We start from the raw sequence: 18,379 nt of genomic DNA, 5'->3' as shown, positions 1-18,379 counted from the left end.
TGCTTATTTGGATTCTCTCTTTTTTAATCTGTTAATTTAGCTGGTGGTCCATTGATCTTGCTTATCTTTTCAGAGAATCAATTTTTGGTTTCATTGATTCTTTGTATAGATTTTGGTGTCTCCATTCCATTCAGTTCCACTCTGAATATAGTTATTTCTTTTCTTCTGCTAGCTGTGGGGTTAGTTTGTTCTTGTTTATCTAGTTCCTCTAGGTGTGATATTACATTGTTACTTTGAGATCTCTCTAACTTTTTAAGGTAGCCGTTTTTAGCACTATAACCTTTCCTGTTAACACTGCCTTTACTGTATCCCAGAGAATCTAGTATGCAGTGTCTCTGATTTTTACCTTTTTAAAGATTTGAAAAATTTCTTTCTGAATGCCATTGTTTCTCAAAAGTCATCAATGGGTAAGTTGTTTAATTTTCATGAAATTGCGTGGTTTTGAGAAATCTTTCTGGTATTTATTTTTCTTTTTATTCCACTGTAGTCCAAAGGTATGATTGGTATGATTTTGATTTTTTAAACATTTATTGAGGTTTTCTTTCTTTTTGCTTTTCTTTTCTTTTCTTTTTTTTTTTTTTGAGATGCAGTTTCACTCTTGTCACCCAGGCTGGAGTGCAGTGACGCAATCTTGGCTCACCGCAACCTCTGCCTCCCAGGTTCAAGCAATTCTCCTGCTTCAGCCTCCCTAGTAGCTGGGATTACAGGCATGCGCCACCATGCCTGGCTAATTTTTTATTTTTAGTAGAGACGGGGTTTCTCCATGTTGGTCAGGCTGGTCTCAAACTCCCAACCTCAGGTGATCTGCCTACCTTGGCCTCCCAAAATGCTGGGATTACAGGAGTGAGCCACCATGCCCAGCCTACCTTAGAAGTTTATTTGTGGTGATTTAGAACCTTGTCTTGTATCTCTTTGAGCTTCCCTGCAATCCATGCTTTGGATTTTTTATGTGCCATTTCTGAGTTTCCATTTTGGCTGGGGACTATTGCTGGAGAGCTACCGTGACCCTTCAGTGATGTCACTATAGTCAAGTTTTTCATGGTGCCAGAATTCTTGCATTGGTTCCTTTCTAATTTGGCAACACTAGGATTTGTAATTGATCTAATTATTTTTTGAAGTAGAATTTTTTCTTTTCCTTTCTTTCCCTATAATATTTTTGTATTTTTTTTCCCTTTCTCTTCCCCCTCCCACTGGGATGTGTGTTTGACTGTAGAGAATGCTGGGTAGGGTCTTTTGGCTTTGCTTCTATAGCCCTATGCACTTCTGTCAGCAGATTTTATATTGGGGTGTACAGTTCAAGTTACAAGCTGGTAGACTAATCTTATAGGTAAAAGCCAGCTGTAGCCAATGCATCTCAGTATATACTTGATCTTTGTTTACTGGAGGAAGCTCTCTGTTGCCTCAGGCAATGGGCTGCTGACACATGCAACGCACAGTGTTCTGTTCTCCCCACTCAGCCCCAGGGAGGCAGGGGCCACAATGCTTAGGGCTGGACTAGGCAAGTCTGCCTACAAGTCCCCTGATGGCAGGCACAAGCACCAGCACCAAGAGAGCATCCAGTGGGTAGCCATCAAGCACACAAAGGTGTACCTAGCTATGGAGGTAGGGGACCTCATTGGCCCCAAGTTATCTGCTTGGGAATGGCAGGCAGCATAAACTGCTAATCCAGTAGAGTGGATGCTCCAGATGACTGGAGATCTGCCTGGGTGTACAGCAGAAACAGCCCCCCTGCACCAAGTTCTTTGCACAGGAGGATGGGCCTTCTCAGGCTGACGAATCAAGTGAGAGGGTGCCCTGAATGACTGGAGACTTCCCTAGGCATGGAGCAGAGAGAGCCTGGCTATACCATGATCTATGTCCAGGAAGGGTGGGGCAGGTTGGGCTTCTGCTACAGGCAAGCAGATTCTCCAGTTGCCTGGATTACTGCCTGGGAGTGGAACAGAGAGGGTCCTGCTGTACCTTGACTTCAGGGGAGCAAGGTAGGGCACCCAGTAATGCCACACACAGACCAGTTCCAGATTGCCACACTGGCCCTGGGTGCAAGTCTCATCATCCAGGAGAAACTGTAGCTATAGCAGCTCTCCTCCTGCCCCAAGATTGTGATGGGAAAGAGCACAATTCCAGCATCTACTGCTGAGGCACCTTCCACAGTTGGAGCTGTGGAAGTCCCTCCCCTACTCCAGAGCAAGCACTCCAATATCTGGCCCAAGGCTAAAGTACTCGTGTGGCTACACTGCGAGGTTGCCAATGAATAGTTGATTTTGTATGTGCCCTGATTAAAAATGGCATTCTGATCTTGGTCTCAGGTCTGAAAAAATGACTTCGACTTTTCCAGGGGTCTTTCAATCTCAGCATATTCAAGACTCTCCCCAAGATAGCCCAGGGACTTGGGAGAAACAAAGTGCTGTCCCTCGACCTGGGTTGCTCAGATCTCCAGTGGAAAGGTTAAGTCATACAGGGGAATTCTCTGCCTCTTTCATACACTGGGGCTTCACTCTGTCTTACTGGCTGGACACCACTATGGGGCTGTTTGCTGGCTATGTTTCTCCCTTGGATCTGGGACATCCTTCATAGTTTCGGTGGATTCTCATTTTCCTTCTTGAATTAATGCTGAAATAGTTTATCTTTATGCACTATCTTGCTATTTCCAAATGGTTGATGCAAACCAAAAGCATCTAATCTGCCATCTTGGGGAAAAATGATATTTGATTCTCCACATTTCTTGTTTCCTGAATTTTTTCATATATATATATATATATATATATGTATGTGTGTGTATGTATATGTGTGTATATATATATTGTATATGTTTCATGTTACTAGAGTTCATTTTTTTCTTTGCAGCTTAAGAAGTATAAAGCCTGTTTTCTAGTAAAAGGGTGGACATACATGTACAACATTATAATTATTTTTAAACTTTACATGTCCAGAAAAAAATTATTATTAATTGACATTCTTAAATGAAACAGGAAAACATATTCCATACTCTTCTTATCTCTCTTTCTTCTCCAGCCTCATCCACCCAAAATATATATATATATATATTTTGGCATAGTCTTGGTCTTACCATTTAGGCTATGAATGTTAATTCAATTTTTATTCTTATAAAAATTATTCTGCTTGAACATATAACATTGTAAATTATTTAAATTGGTTCTATCCCTAAATTTATTTTTTGTGTATCATTTCACCATTTATGTTTTTATTTTTGAGATATACCTATTTGTTGACTGGCTTAACTTTTTAAATTAGCTTTTTAGGAATCAAAACTTTTCCTTGAATCACAGCGATTCAAATTTTTGCTTCCATTTTCTGCAGTCAGGAATAATAACTTGCACCAGTATAAAATTAACTGATGACAATCTTTACTTCCTCAAAAATCTGCAGATTCTGTTCCTTTGGCCTCTGTATCTAACACTTCTAAGGAAAAGGCTGAGGGAAGCCTTGTCTTTATGTTTTGCTTTGTAAGTTACCAGATTTTTGTGAAATTATCTATTGAATCTGTATAAGTTTTTTTAAACTTTAAGTTCAATAACGTTACCAAGTAAAATCAATCTATCCATCTATCATCTATCCAATTATCATTTTCATTTAAATATTTTCTCTTTACTTTTTGCTTTTTTCAGAACAAATTGAGTCCTTATTGGCTCATTAAATTTAGAAAAGATTACTTAAAGTTTGGATTTATTGTTATTTCTCTTGGTTAGGAACACCAGTAATCTCTATGTTGGATTTGCATCGGTTATATTGCAAAATTGTAATGTTGCTTTTATGTCATTAATTATATGTGTTTTTCTCAAAATTTTCTGAGATTTTTCTTAAATAGGTTCTAAATGTGAATTTTTTTGGTGTTTTAATTCTGCCCTTGTTGTTCGTGATCATATTTGCAAATTGTACATTGGCATTCCCTTAATTTTTTTCATAAATTCTATTTTCATCACATTCTATTACTTTATCATTCTTTGTTTTAAAGAGTACTTTTTTTTAGAATTCCTGAGAGAAGGTGTAGTGTTAGCCAGCAATTTTATTTCACGTCTGTTGTAATGCATCCAACACGCTATTCATCTCTATGCTGTCTGACATTTTCCTTTTCCCCTCTTTCTCTGCTACACTTGGAAAGGAATTATGTAAGGTTTATTTTGTTTCTGTTTTTCTATCAGTTTGTTCATCTTTGAAGAGATACAACCCTATCTGTGTCTAACCTTTAACAAAAAAAAGTGACTGGAATTGCCTTTATTCTTCTCTCTATTTTTGTGAACAATTTTTGATATTTCTCATGGAAAGTATAAGTGGGTAATCTCAGGGTTGATATTTTACATTTTGTATTAAATACTTGGATTGTTTTGAGTTTGGGGGAGAAAAGGAAATTGGATTGAAAAGAAAACTAGCACACTTGAAAACTGCATTCTAAAATAATCATCTCTATCTTTATCTCAATTTTATGAAAATCTCTTACTGTTATGCCTGCAAGTTGTGAGAAACTTTAGCAGACTTAAACTTTTTCTTTTTTGTTTTTTTAATTATACTTTAAGTTCTGAGATACATATGCAGAACATGCAGGTTTGTTACATAGGTATACACGTGCCATGGTGGTTTGCTGCCCCCATTAACCCATCATCTACATTAGGTATTTCTCCTAATGCTATCCCTCCCCTATCAGCCCACCGCCAAATAGGCCCCAGTGTGTGATGTTCCCCTCCCTGTGTCCACGTGTTCTCATGTTCAACTCCCACTCATGAGTGAGAAAATGTGGTGTTTGGCTTTCTGTTCCTGTGTCAGTTTGCTAAAAATTATGGTTTCCAGCTTCACCCATCTTCCTGGAAAGGACGTGAACTCATCTTTTTTATGGCTACATAGTATTCCATGGTGTATATATGCCACATTTTCTTTATCCAATCTATCATTGATGGGCATTTGGGTTGGCTCCAAGTCTTTGCTATTGTACTGCTGCAATAAACATACGTGTGCATGTGTCTTTATAGTAGAATGATTTATAATCCTTTGGGCATATACCCAGTAATGGGATTGCCAGGTCAAATGGTATTTCTGGTTCTGGATCCTTGAGGAATCACTACACTATCTTCCACAATGGTTGAGCTAATTTACACTCCCATCAACATTGTAAAAGCATTCCTAATTATCCACATCCTCTCCAGCATCTGTTGTTTCCTGACTTTTTAATGATCATCATTCTAACTGGTGTGAGATGGTATCTCACTGTGATTTTGATTTGCATTGGTCTAATGACCAGTGATGATGAGCTTTTTTATATATGTTTGTTGGCCGCATAAATGTCTTATTTTGAGAAGTGTCTGTTCATATCCTTTGCCTACTTTTTGATGATTTTTTTTCTTGCAAATTTGTTTAAGTTCTTTGTAGATTTTGGATATTAGCCCTTTGTCAGATGGATACATTGCAAAAATTTTCTCCCATTCTGTAGGTTGCCTGTTCACCCTGATGATAGTTTCTTTTGCTGTGCAGGAGCTCTTTAGTTTAGTTAGATCTTATTTGTCAAGTTTGGCTTTTGTTGCCATTGCTTTTGGTGTTTTAGACGAATGAATAAATTCCTAGACACATACACCCTCCCAAGACAAAACCAGGAAAAATTCACAGACCAATAACAAGTTCTGAAATTGAGGCAGTAATAAATAGCCTACCAACCAAAAAAAGCCCAGGACCAGAAAGATTCACAGCCGAATTCTACTGGAGGTACAAAGAGGAGCTGCTACCATTCCATCTGAAACTATTCCAAAGTATAGAAAAAGATAATCTCCTCCCTAACTCATTTTATGAGTCCAGCATCATCCTGATACCAAAACCTGCAGAGACACAACCAAACAAGAAAATTTCAGGCCAATATCCCTGATGAACATCCATGCGAAAATCCCCAATAAAATACTGGCAAACTGAATCCAGCAGCACATCAAAATTCTTATTCACCGTGATCAAGTTGCCTTCATCCCTGGGATGCAAAGCTAGTTCAACATACTAAAACCAGTAAACGTAATCAATCGCATAAAGGACATGGATGAAACTGGAAAACATCATTCTCAGTAAACTATCGCAAGGACAAAAAACCAAACACCGCATGTTCTCACTCATAGGTGGGAATTGAACAGTTAGAACTCATGGACACAGGAAGGGGAACATCACGCTCCAGGGACTGTTGTGGGTTGAGGGGAGGGGGGAGGGACAGCATTAGGAGATATACCTAATGGTAAATGACAAGTTAATGGGTGCAGCAAACCAACACGGCACATGGATACATATGTAACAAACCTGCACATTGTGCACATGTACCCTAAAACCTAAAGTATAATAAAAAAAAAAGAAGAGAAAAAAAAAAGAAAAGAAAAACTACTGTCACCATCTGCTGTATAATCCACCTCTAAAAAAAAAAAAAAAAAAAAAAAACAATGACAAAAACCATTTGATTATTTCAATGGATACAGAAAAGGCCTTTGATAAAACTCAACACCCCTTCATGCTAAAAACTCTCAATAAACTAGGTATTGATGGAACATATCTCAAAGTAATAAGAGCTATTTATGACAAATCCACAGCCATATCATACTGAATGGGCAAAAGCTGGAATCATTCCCTTTGAAAACCAGCACAAGACAAGGATGCCCTCTCTCACCATTCCTATTCGACATAGTATTGGAAGTTCTGGCCAAGGAAATCAGGCAAGAGAAAGAAATAAAGGGTATTCAAATAGGGAGAGAGGAAGTCAAATCATCTCTGGCAATGACATGATTATATATTTAGAAAACCCCATTGTCTCAGCCCCAAATCTCCTTAAGCTGATAAGCAACTTCAGCAAAGTCTTAGGATACAAAATCAATGTGCAAAAATCACAAGTATTCTTATACACCAATAATAGACAAACACAGAGCCAAATCATGAGTGAACTTTGATTCACAATTGCTACAAAGAGAATAAAATACATTGGAATCCAACTTACAAGGGATATGAAGGACCTCTTCAAGGAGAATTACAAACCACTGCTCAAGGAAATAAGAGAGGACACAAACAAATTGAAAAACATTCCATGCTCACGGATAGGAAGAATCAATATCATGAAAATGGCCATACTGCCCAAAATAATTTATAGATTCAATGCTATCCCATCAAGCTACCATTGACTTTCTTCACAGAATTAGAGAAAAGTACTTTAAATTTCATATGGAACCAAAAAAAGAGCCCGTATAGCCAAGGTAATCCTAAGCAAAAAGAACAAAACTGGAGGCATCATGCTACCTGACTTCAAACTATACTACAAGGCTACAGTGACGCAAACAGCATGGTACTGGTACCAAAACATGTATATAGACCTCTGGAACAGAACAGAGGCCTTAGAAATAACGCCACACATCTACATCCATCTGATCTTTGACAAACCTGATAAAAACAAGCAATGGCAAAAGGATTCCCTATTTAATAAATGATGTTGGCAAAACTGGCTAACCATATGCAGAAAACTGAAACTGGACCACTTCCTTACACCTTATACAAAAATTAATTCAAGATGGATTAAAGGCTTAAATGTAACATGTAAAACCATAAAAACCCTAGAAGAAACCCTGGGCAATACCATTCAGGATGTGGGCATGGGCAAAGACTTAACCTTTTTCAGCACTTTTTCTATGGTATTTATTTTCTCACAAGGCCTGTGTCCTTGGTAAGAAGTTCTTTTCTTGATGCTATCTTATAAATATCATTTTACAGATGATATGAACATCAATGGTACTCTAACCTTTCCTTTTGTTCCTTAAAAGCAAACAAAAAAAGCTAGTTAACGTATCTATCACCTCAAATACTATAATTTATTTTTCCTGTCTAACTGAAACATTGTACTCTTTGAGAAGATCTCATTTGCCCCAGCCCTTAGCCTCCTTATTCAGTCATTCCACATTGTATACATAAATTATAGCATCACTTTGTATCCCATAAATATAGGCAATTATAATTTGTCAGTATTTAAGAAAAATAAAAAGAAAATTTATAATAGTACTATCATTTAAAAAGCAAATAAATAAAACAAGTGGAATAAATTTCAAGACACTAAGACAACTGAATATCCATCATGACCTATTTATTTGCCCATTTATTCTGTTTTTAATAGAATATCACACAATGTTCAGACCAACATTGTCAAAATGTTTTTATCCTTTTGTTTAAGAGATATACTATCTTCCTACATAGGTACATTATGATATGAACCAACAATATGAAATGAAAGCAGAGTAGAAAGCTATTTTTTCTAAATAGGCACACCCTTCAAAGGAGGAGAAGTGTTCTTACCCTTTCATAATGCTATCTGATTTTAAAATAATTGAGCATGGAGACTCAATCATATGTAGATTTTTTATGTTATCTGAAGTAATTACAATACTCAGTTGCCTTTTTGTTATATAGTACTTATAAAAGAGCAAATTTAAATATTAATTTTTAAAAAGGTTATTCCAAGAAATTAGAAATCATGTAATTGTATTAATTTTCTAAATAAAATAGAATTTATCTTTCTCAAAACGAAAAGATCTTTCACAATCACATTTGTTTATTTTTAATTCCTGAGAAAGAAAAGAAATAACTATTGCCAGTATGGAAAATAAAAGGATTTTTGGATTTTACATGTGACTGGATGAAATATACTTTGGAACAGGGATGGGGCAAGCAATGAAAAATTAGCAAAGTACAATTTTTGATAGAGAAGTGTGCTCTGAAAAATAGTACCATACTGATTAAGAAGTGAGTGGAGTAAGAAAATCTCTGAAGAGATCACATTTTCTTTAAGTTTTTGTTAGTAAATGTTTGGGTTTGCATTTTTGGTGCATGGGTATCTGAGCAATGGAGTCTTTATTATGCAGACTGCAGATCATTAAATTATCACAGTTGAGAGAATTAAAAATGTGCACATCAAACTTAATAGTCTTAAGTTTCATAGCCATTTGCATTAAGCCTTACAAAGGAAAATGAAACTTGAGTGCTAAACTGAACTATAAAAGGAGATATTTAAAATCAACCAATCACAGTGTAATTGTTTATTTTTGCTAATGGCCATTATAAGAAAATCCACAAACACAGACATTTTGTGAAAATAAAGTAAGAGAAAGTTTATTTTCACGGACAAAAACAATAGGATTTTTCTCTGGAATGGTGAGCAGAAAAAATGATTTTTCAAAGATATTCAAATCCTGATTCCCAGAACCTATGAATATGTTACCCCAGATAGCAAAAAGGACTTTGCATATTTGATTAAGTTAAGGACTTTGAGATGAGGACATCACGTTACATTTCCCAAGTAAGAACAATCTAAACTTGTGGGTCCTTGAAATTGAAGAAACTTCCCTGGATATGATAAGAAGGAGACGAGGCCATGAAAAAAATCATCTGAGATGCAAACATGCTGGCTTTGAAGATGGAGGAAGATGGCTAAGAGTCAATGAATGTGGGTGGCCTCCAGAAGGTTGAAAAGGCAAGGAGATTGATTCTCCCTACAACCTCAGGAAAGAATGCAGCTGTGCAGATGCCTTGATTGGACTCCTATGAGACCTGTGACAGACTTGTGACCTAGAAAACTGTAAAATAAAAGTTTATGACATTATGAGCTAGTAAATGTGTTGTTTTTTTTTACAGTTGTAATAGAAAACTAATACACTGGGCAAAGCTTTCAAAGGAAGGAACAAATGCTCAAACACAAGCAGTACTAAAAAAACACAGAACATTTTCCTATAGGCATTGCAGATCTCTGTCCATTCCTAGCTCCTGCTGTGTCCTCCGCTACTTTCTTCAGGAAGATTTGAGGTCAGTAATTCAATACTGGGGAGGGAGGGGAAATAAGAAATTCAATATCCATACTTGTTGGGGAGAGGAAAATGGCAGGCCCAGACTCCATGCAGATGACTTGGGTAGAAGGGGCATCTAACTGGGGAGAATCAGATGGCACAAATATTTCAGGCATAGGGCTATTCTTGGATGTGTCAGCAGGAGCAGGTGTATGTTAGAAGAGACACACCCATGCAGTGACATTGTGAACATTTGGCAATGTGTATCAGCACAGCTCTTCCCTTTAGCAAGATTTGTTTTGTGGTTCCAGATAGGTCATTTTCAGGCCTCGTTCCTCCAAGGTAGTAAGCTAGATATGAGATATGTTTTCAGGGTGTAATTTGGCAATATGTTGTTTTCTTTTTTTTTCTGGCTATTTTATCACTGCTAATATCAGTAGAGTTTCCAGCCCACATGTTGGCCTTGCTTCAGCCTTTACCCCACCAAACCATGGAATGAAAGTCAGTAGTATATTTTAAATTCTGGGCCATACTTGACAACATTGCTTTTTGTTTGTTTTTTTGTTTGTTTTTTTTTGTGTGTGTGTTTTTGACAGAGTCTCACTCTTTTGCCCAGGCTGGAGTACAGTGGCATGATCTCGGCTCACTGCAGCCTCTCCTCCCAGGCTCAAGCAATTCTCCTGCCTCAGCCTCCCAAGAAGCTGGAACTACAAGGGCATGCCACCACACCCAGCTAATTTTTGTATTTTTAGTAGAGACGGGATTTCACCATGTTGGGCAGACTGGTCTCCAGCTCCTAACCTCAGTTGATCTGCCCACGTCAGCCTTTCAAAGTGCTGGGATTACAGGCAGGAGCCACCATGGCCAGCCAACACTGCCCTTTGATTAGTAATATAAAAATTTCTGTGTTGATTTTAATAGCCATTTTATTTCATTTTTCTTATACTGCAAATAGCAGAGACTACTTAATGTCTATAATAAAATACATTTCTGGATTTCCTTGTAAATAATATTTTCTTATTTTTAGTTCATATTTCTAAGTGAGTTGAAGGCAAGAGAATTGCTTTTAAAGTGAATTTTAAAACCACTGTCTTTTCCAGAAACCCAAGCAGGCTTGTCAAATTGTGCCTGTGACAGAAGAAAGCAGCTACTTCTGTACTGACAGTCGTGATTTTCCAAATTGTTCAAACCTCCCACCATTTTCATGGGGAAAGGCTGAAATATCTGGACTAATGAATATTCAGAAATTATTAAGGAATAAGTAAGTGGGTCGGCGTAATACCTTAGGTGAATGAAAGTGTAGATAGAATAATAAAATTTGAAGAGGGATGACATGATAAAAATGCGACATCTTCTTTTATGGTATATCTAATGGCTGATAAAGATTCAGATATATTGTACATGTATACTTAAACACATAATAAGTGATGGAATTTGGAATTTGGGGTATTTTTATGCTTTCTACCATTTTATTTTTAGCCACATTGAGCATACAATGTAATATACTTTATAAAATATTCCCTAAATGTAAAAAAAAAAACTCTAAAACACTGTAAAACACTGCCGATTCCACAGATCAGATCATGTTACATGTGATTATAGATAAATACGATGCATCTCATATATTATTCCTTGTAAAATTTCTGACACAGATGTTATTATTGCCCTGGACAAAAACAATTTAATTAAATTTCAATATAAATTCTTGTAAAATGAACATAATACCATTTTTTAAGTCTAAAACAATAGCAGCATTTCTAAAAACAGAGAGACTATTTTCATCAGGTTTCACTGGTGATTAACACTGAACATGTTGCGGGAAGCATGTCTGTTTCAAATCCCACCCTCGTGTATAGAATTTGACACCAGATGGTTTCAAACTAACAAGGAATTAACAATTTGTGTGTTGTTAATTGTTCCATTATAAAAGTACTCTTGTAAAGTAAATAAGAAATACATTTCCATGGCATACAGCTGAAGATACAATTGTAAAGTAAAACAAAATGTGAACAAAAGTTTCGGTAATTGCTAAAACGTGTCAGAAAAGGCACAGTATCATTTTTTTTTTTTAAATATTGCTTTTTTCGCGATTCTTTTTTCTTTTGATTATTTGAAATTAAAATCACCACCACCATAATTTAAATATGTACAAAATATTAATGAATGGAATACACTCTGTGATGTGTAATTGTATGTGTCAACTTGACTCTGAGTTAAGGAATACCCAGATAGCTGGAAAAATTATATTTTTGTTATGTCTTTGAATGAGTTTCCAGAAAAGATTATCATTTGAATCAATAGACTGAGTAAAAGTCTTGCTCCTGAATGTGGGTGGGTATCTCCCGATTTGTCATGAACCTGAATAGAACAAAAAGGCAGAGGAAGGAAAAATTCACTGTCTCTCTTCTTGAGCTAGAACAATCATCTTCTCTTGTCCTGGAACATTGGTGCTCCTGGTTCTCATACCTTCAGTATCAAACTCAATTATACCACAGGTTTTCCTAGTTCTCCAGCCTGCAGATGGCAGACTGTGGAACTTCTCGGCATCCATAATTTCATGAGCCAATTCCCATAATAAATGTCCATCTACCTACCTACCTACCTACTACCATCTAAGTATCAATTTTCTATCTATCTATCTATATATCTACCTACCTACCTACCTACCTACCATCTAAGCATCTATTTCCTATCACCTATCTGTCTATCTATCTATCTATCTATCTATCTATCTATCTATCTATCTATCTATCTATCTATCTACCTATCTGTCTGTCTATGTATGTATGTATGTATGTATCTATCTATCTATCTATCTATCTATCTATCTATCTATCTATCTATCATCTATCTATCTATCTAATCTATCTATCTGGCATCTGTTTATCTAATCATATGTCTTATTGGTTCTGTTTCTCTGGAACACATTGACTAATGCACACTATAAATCTATCCAGTTGCACATTTCAAGTGTTACCAATTTTGCTTTTTAACATGTAGCTATCATGTGTTGTTCCTATTTGACATACTGTGAACAGTACGCATTGTATTGACAAGTGCACGATGGGGACAAAAGTCTGAATTCAAGGACTTTTAAAATGTGTTGAGTATTTTTATCATAATTACTATATATAAGAAATCTCATATATTTATGGGAATTAGAACTCATAATGAAAGGCTAGGAAAGAAACTCTCAAGGTTTTTGTTTCAGGACAACTCTGCACCCTTAAAATATTGAAGACCCCAAATAATTTTATTTTGTGGCTTATATCTTTTAATATTTACTACAGTTGAAATTAAAACCGAGATTTAAAAATGTTTATTGAATAACTTAAAATAGCAAGATTAACCCATTACATGTTAACCTAAATAATATATCTTTCTAAAAATACATTTCTAAACCAAAAAATAATTGGTGAGAAGAGTAGCATTTTTCCACATTATTGCAGATTTAAAAACTATCTGGCTTATTAGAAAATAGTTGAATTCTCAAAACTCTTTTGCATTCAACCTATTATAATATGTTGTTTTGATCAAAGTATAAAAAATCAGGCTTACACAGAAATATAGTAGGAAAAGGAATAATTATTTTAATAATGTCAAAGATAAAATTAAATTTGAGACAAAATTAGTAACTGCTGCTTATTCCTGATCATGCAGCCTTAAAGAAAACTATCTGTGGCCATGCTCTTTTCAGCAGGATTCAAAGATATTTGAAGGAAGTTTTGGTTTTATAGAGGAAAAGGAGTAAGTCCTGAGATAGACAGACTCTGATTAGCAAGTTTTCTTAACATTCTTATGGGATTTTTGAAAGTAATGGAGACTTTCTAATTGCTCTTCAGGTACATTTTTGTGTCCTTGTGTTGTAGGACTTTTTCCTTAGTTCAGCTAAGAGCCAGTTTCTTGTCACATGGCCATGAGATATTAGACTTGCAGACACTTTGAAGGTTGAAAAAAAATGGAATTTTTGAGCAAAAATGGACAGAAAAGGAAACAGGACTCTCTGCAAAGCCAGCGTCCTGCAAGTGTGCATCCTGCCTCACAGATTGAATTCCAGGTTCCACCCAGGAAGAGGAGGGGCCAAGCTCCTCCCCACTGCAAATGCACAAGCTTCCCGAGGCTCCATCCCAGTGTGCACTCATCCCAGGGACAGGTGGGTTGGGGGTTCTCTGGTGACCCTTTTATACTCAGCTATCTCACTTGGTTGGCTGCAAGTGGGTAGATAAGCGATTTGGGGAGGGTTGCTTAATCTTCAGAGTGACAGAGTCTCTGTGGCTAGCCATTTTGGGGAACAAGAGGAGGTTGATGGAATTACTTTTCTCACTCAAACTCATGCCATTTTATGGCAGGCAATCTCTCAATAATATATTTAGGTAATATTGCACATTCTTCTTTTATATTGCATCAAAACTCCACAAGGGGTAGTCTATTAAAAGTTAGTTGCAATGTGTTAACTGAAACCGTATCAGTAAACTTTTCATCATCTGGTACATTAAAATCCATTGGTGTATTTTGAATTTGACTGGATCTTTTCCCAGCATATGATTTTATAACCCTGTATATTTTTCAATTGGAAAATATTGTTTTACTGATTTATGCAAATCTCTCAAATGTTGGCACATTTAATTATAAAATATTTTTAAATAGCATCCATTTATATAATCACTGACCTTGTCAGAAAAGACTCTAAGAGTTGGAAGGCTGTCAAGCTCAGTCATTGACATACATTTTCTAAAATTTCACTTTTCACAAAAAGCTCAACTTTTATCAATCCCAACAAATACTTTTAGTTATTTCTTTGGAGTGACATGCTTACTTTGTTGATTTTTCTAGAAAATGTCTGCTAAATGCCCAAGCCTGAATGACAAGAGTAAGACTGTAAGCCAGTCTTTGAAATAAAACTTCTGTTGAATGGAAAAAAATCAACTGGCTCAGCTTGCCACTCAATCACAGATGTACTTTTCTTCAAGACAACCATCAACCACCATACTTTAGTAGACAGCAGAAGTTCTTCATGAGAATTTTACATTTTATCACGCAGAATATCAAAAGTACATATACTCAAAGGCCATTGTTTACAAAAATTAATCGTATTTTACTGCTTTGGCAATAAGTTGCCGCTGCTGTGGTTTTTCTCTCTGAGTGTGTGGAGGGAAGTTATAAAAAGTTTAGTAGTACGGTCTGCTTTCGCTTGTCTTGATTGGTGTGAAAGCATCAATGGTTTTATCCACCACTCGTTTTGTACCATGAGTTTAAATTTCAACACAGTAAAAAAGGCAAATATATCAGTTTACTATCATTGTGGAAATAGTTTTGATCTCCAGGGCTCCCTGAAACTGCAAACATCTTGAGTACCTCATGGTATATGGCTCAGCTCTGGAAAACTGCTGTGGTAGCGGAAATGAAATCTGAGCTCTATCCTTGATTCCAAGTTTTATCTCCCAGGGTTGTGGTGGGGAAAAAAAAGAAGAGAAAGGAAGAAAAGAAAATTAGTGTAAATAATATTAATTGCAAAGAAAACAAATGCAATTATTATTAGCAATAGTAGTAGTAGCAGTGGTAGCAATAGTAGTAGTATTAACTTAGTTATTATGGATGATTATATTGACCTGACACATACAACTTGAAATTAAAACTAATTAGTTGGGCAAATGTAACAGTCTTCCATTACACTTTTTATTTATTCCAATAAATTTGGAATTCCTCTATTACATTTGGGAGTTATACACCATGTAAGTACTTTCTCCCTAAAGTAGACCCCCAGCAACTGCTGCCAAACGTTATTCCATTGGCACCTTTATATCCTGGCCACAGGCATGTTGCCTAGGTTTTGCCAATCAGATTCAGCCCAGTGAAAATTCTGTTCAAACTTGAGCACCTTAGGGAAGGTACATCCATGTAAATCAACTTTATTCATAAAGGTGACTGTAGAAGCTTGTGGATTACAAAGAAAAAATGGCTGCATCAATGGGTTCTCAGTGATGTGGCTGCAGTTAACATCATGGATTGCAGGGCAAGTCAACAGCCTGGTAGCAGTGCACATGGCGGATTTGTGGTGGCCATGGCAGTTGTGGCGCTTTCTTTTTAAGCAGATCTGCTTGTTGTTCTTAGCACTGTTTCTGAATGATTATATTTGAGCCATCCGGCAGTCATCCCAAAGGTATCTTGAGCTCCCCAATATTTTTTAAATTACTTTTATACTTAATCATCTAAAATCAAACCCCTTTGCAAAAAAGTATCCTGTCTAAAGCAGGTAATGCTTTACGTTGGGCCATTCTTTTTTTTTTTTTTTTTTTTTAACATTTGGTATACTCTGAGATACATTTCACTTGACATGTCTCATTAGTGATAATAAAAATGTATTGCGTTAATCAGGGTTCTCTAGAGAAACAGAACCATTAGGATATGTGTGTGTGTATATGTGTATGTATAAAAGGTGATTTATTATGAGGAACTGGCTCATGTGATTATAGAGACTGAGAAGTTTCACAATCTCCCATCTGCAGTCTGGAGACCCAGGAAAGCTGGTGGTGTAAATCAGTCCAATTCTGAAGGCCTGAGAACCAGAGGAGATGGTATAATACCAGTCTGATAACTGGAGAAAATGAGATGAAGTGTCCCACCTGAAGTGGGCAGAGGGGAAGCAAAAAGGGGATGAATTTTTCCATCTTCCTTGTGTTCTATTCAGGCTCTCAACCAAGTGGTTGATGCTCACTCATCCTGGTGGCATCCACACACGGGGGAGGGAAATCTACATTACTGACTCCACTGATTCATTGCTAATCTCATCAGGAAACACCCTCACAGACATACCCAGAAATAATCCTGATCCAGATACCTGAACATCTCCTATTCCAGTTGACAAAATACAATTAGCTATCACATTTACAATCAATATAAAGAAATGTTCAGATGTTCACATCTTTTTTCTATGGCCATGTTTCATCAGTCCAGGTTACATAAAACCAAAATTACTTTCAAGGTATATATGTGCATTTTTACCATGTTGTTTAATACAGCATACTGCTTAATTTGAAACTTTGGTCTGTCAAGAAAATCTCCTATGCATTAGTATAGGAGTTAAGTGTTCATTTGATAAAATGTATTTAACAATTTAGGCTTGACTAACCTTCATCAGAGGAGATTTGCCTAAAGTAAAAGGCTTATAGAAACTCCATGAAAGCTCCAAGAACACTTGTGGTTTATTTGTTTGCTGTTTCAGCAGCTGTCAATAGATGAAAATATATAATTGAGAAATAATATTTTGTGCCAAACATTGGCTTGCTGTGCACACAGGGTATTATTGGACAGAGACTGACAACTGTTTCATTAAAAAAAGAATTGCCTCAGTACTCAGAAATTATGATTCAATAGGCATGAGCCCACAGTTTTGATGGAGTAGAAGCTTATTCTTTGAAATTTTCCTTCTGCATAGCATATTTATTAATTCATTTTTATTATCTAAAAATCATGTTAGAGCACTCTCTCTGTATCTAGAATCAGAATTCTTATTATCCTGAAAGCTGTGGGAATAGGGGATTTCTACCAATGCTAAACCTTTGCCCCTTCCCTTCTATGTTTCATTTTTAGGAAAAAGTGGAGGACACTTTGAAGTATAATTTTAAACTACTTTCAAGTTTTGTTAAGAGAATCTTTCATCTAATAAGATGCTGTCTGGGGCTAATAAATAGTTTGGCATTATAAAGGGTGGGTGTAAACCTTACATACAATTCATTGATAGTTTTTTGATCTGATAAGATTGTTACTATATCTATAAAATTATATCATAAGAGGCAGTGTTAAATAAAAAATGATTGAATAAATCCTGATAGCTGAAATTGTATAATAATAGTAATTATTGTTATTATTAATAAGTTCCTTTGAGGAATTATTACTTAAATAATACAGCAAACATGTAATGATACATTCTGAATACATCGATAATGAAGTTTTTTAGACTACATGCTTTATAGAAACTTTGAACAAGATTTTCAACCTCAATTTGCTTCATATAGGAGATAAAACTCTGTAACTCCTTAAAAGTACATCTAAAAAAGGGATTTTCTCCACTTTCCTCACACGTGCACGCATGTGTGTGTGTGTCTGTCACCTGTGTGAAAGATGACAGAAGCAGATAGAGCTAAAAGAATTTTCTAAAAATAAAATGCACTGCAGAAAAGCTCTGAGATCTTACAGAGAGTGCCAAAATATCAGTGCATTGGTAGCCAAGGGGATAAAAAGGGTATAAAAATTCCATTTCCTTAAACTCCACACTTTCCTGAAACAATGTAAAGAAGACAGCAGTGCTGCCAAGGAAGACCTTAACTTGAAATGCCAAAGTCTCTCAAAAGCAGTTTCTCAAAGATGGTATTTTAGGGCAAATGATCAGCAAGTCTTTGGTTTCTAGTGTTTCATTTTCTTATTCGTGTGGCTTCTAAAGCTGAAAATAATAAACTTGTAAATTGGATTGAAACATTAAAGTATTAGATATTATAAATGTCAATATCAGACACATACTACCTTTGTTGCATTTTTTCCCTATATTGTTTTTAAATGTCTATCAGTTTGTACGTCTTCATTCAAATCTACTC

The 18,379-nt window shown here is 36.0% G+C and overlaps 1 long non-coding RNA gene across 1 annotated transcript in view; it reads right to left on the bottom strand.

Annotated features, from left to right (window-relative positions):
- LOC134732760 (uncharacterized) overlaps window positions 1-18,379 on the bottom strand; it is a 61,040-nt gene that overhangs the window by 31,989 nt on the left and 10,672 nt on the right. The gene's annotated exons all lie outside the window — the stretch shown is intronic.

This window comes from Symphalangus syndactylus, chromosome 16, assembly GCF_028878055.3.
Source record: "Symphalangus syndactylus isolate Jambi chromosome 16, NHGRI_mSymSyn1-v2.1_pri, whole genome shotgun sequence".
Classification (NCBI taxonomy): Eukaryota; Metazoa; Chordata; class Mammalia; order Primates; family Hylobatidae; genus Symphalangus; species Symphalangus syndactylus.
The sequence above is the reverse complement of the archived record's forward strand: the minus strand, read 5'-3'. Positions and strand labels throughout refer to the sequence as shown.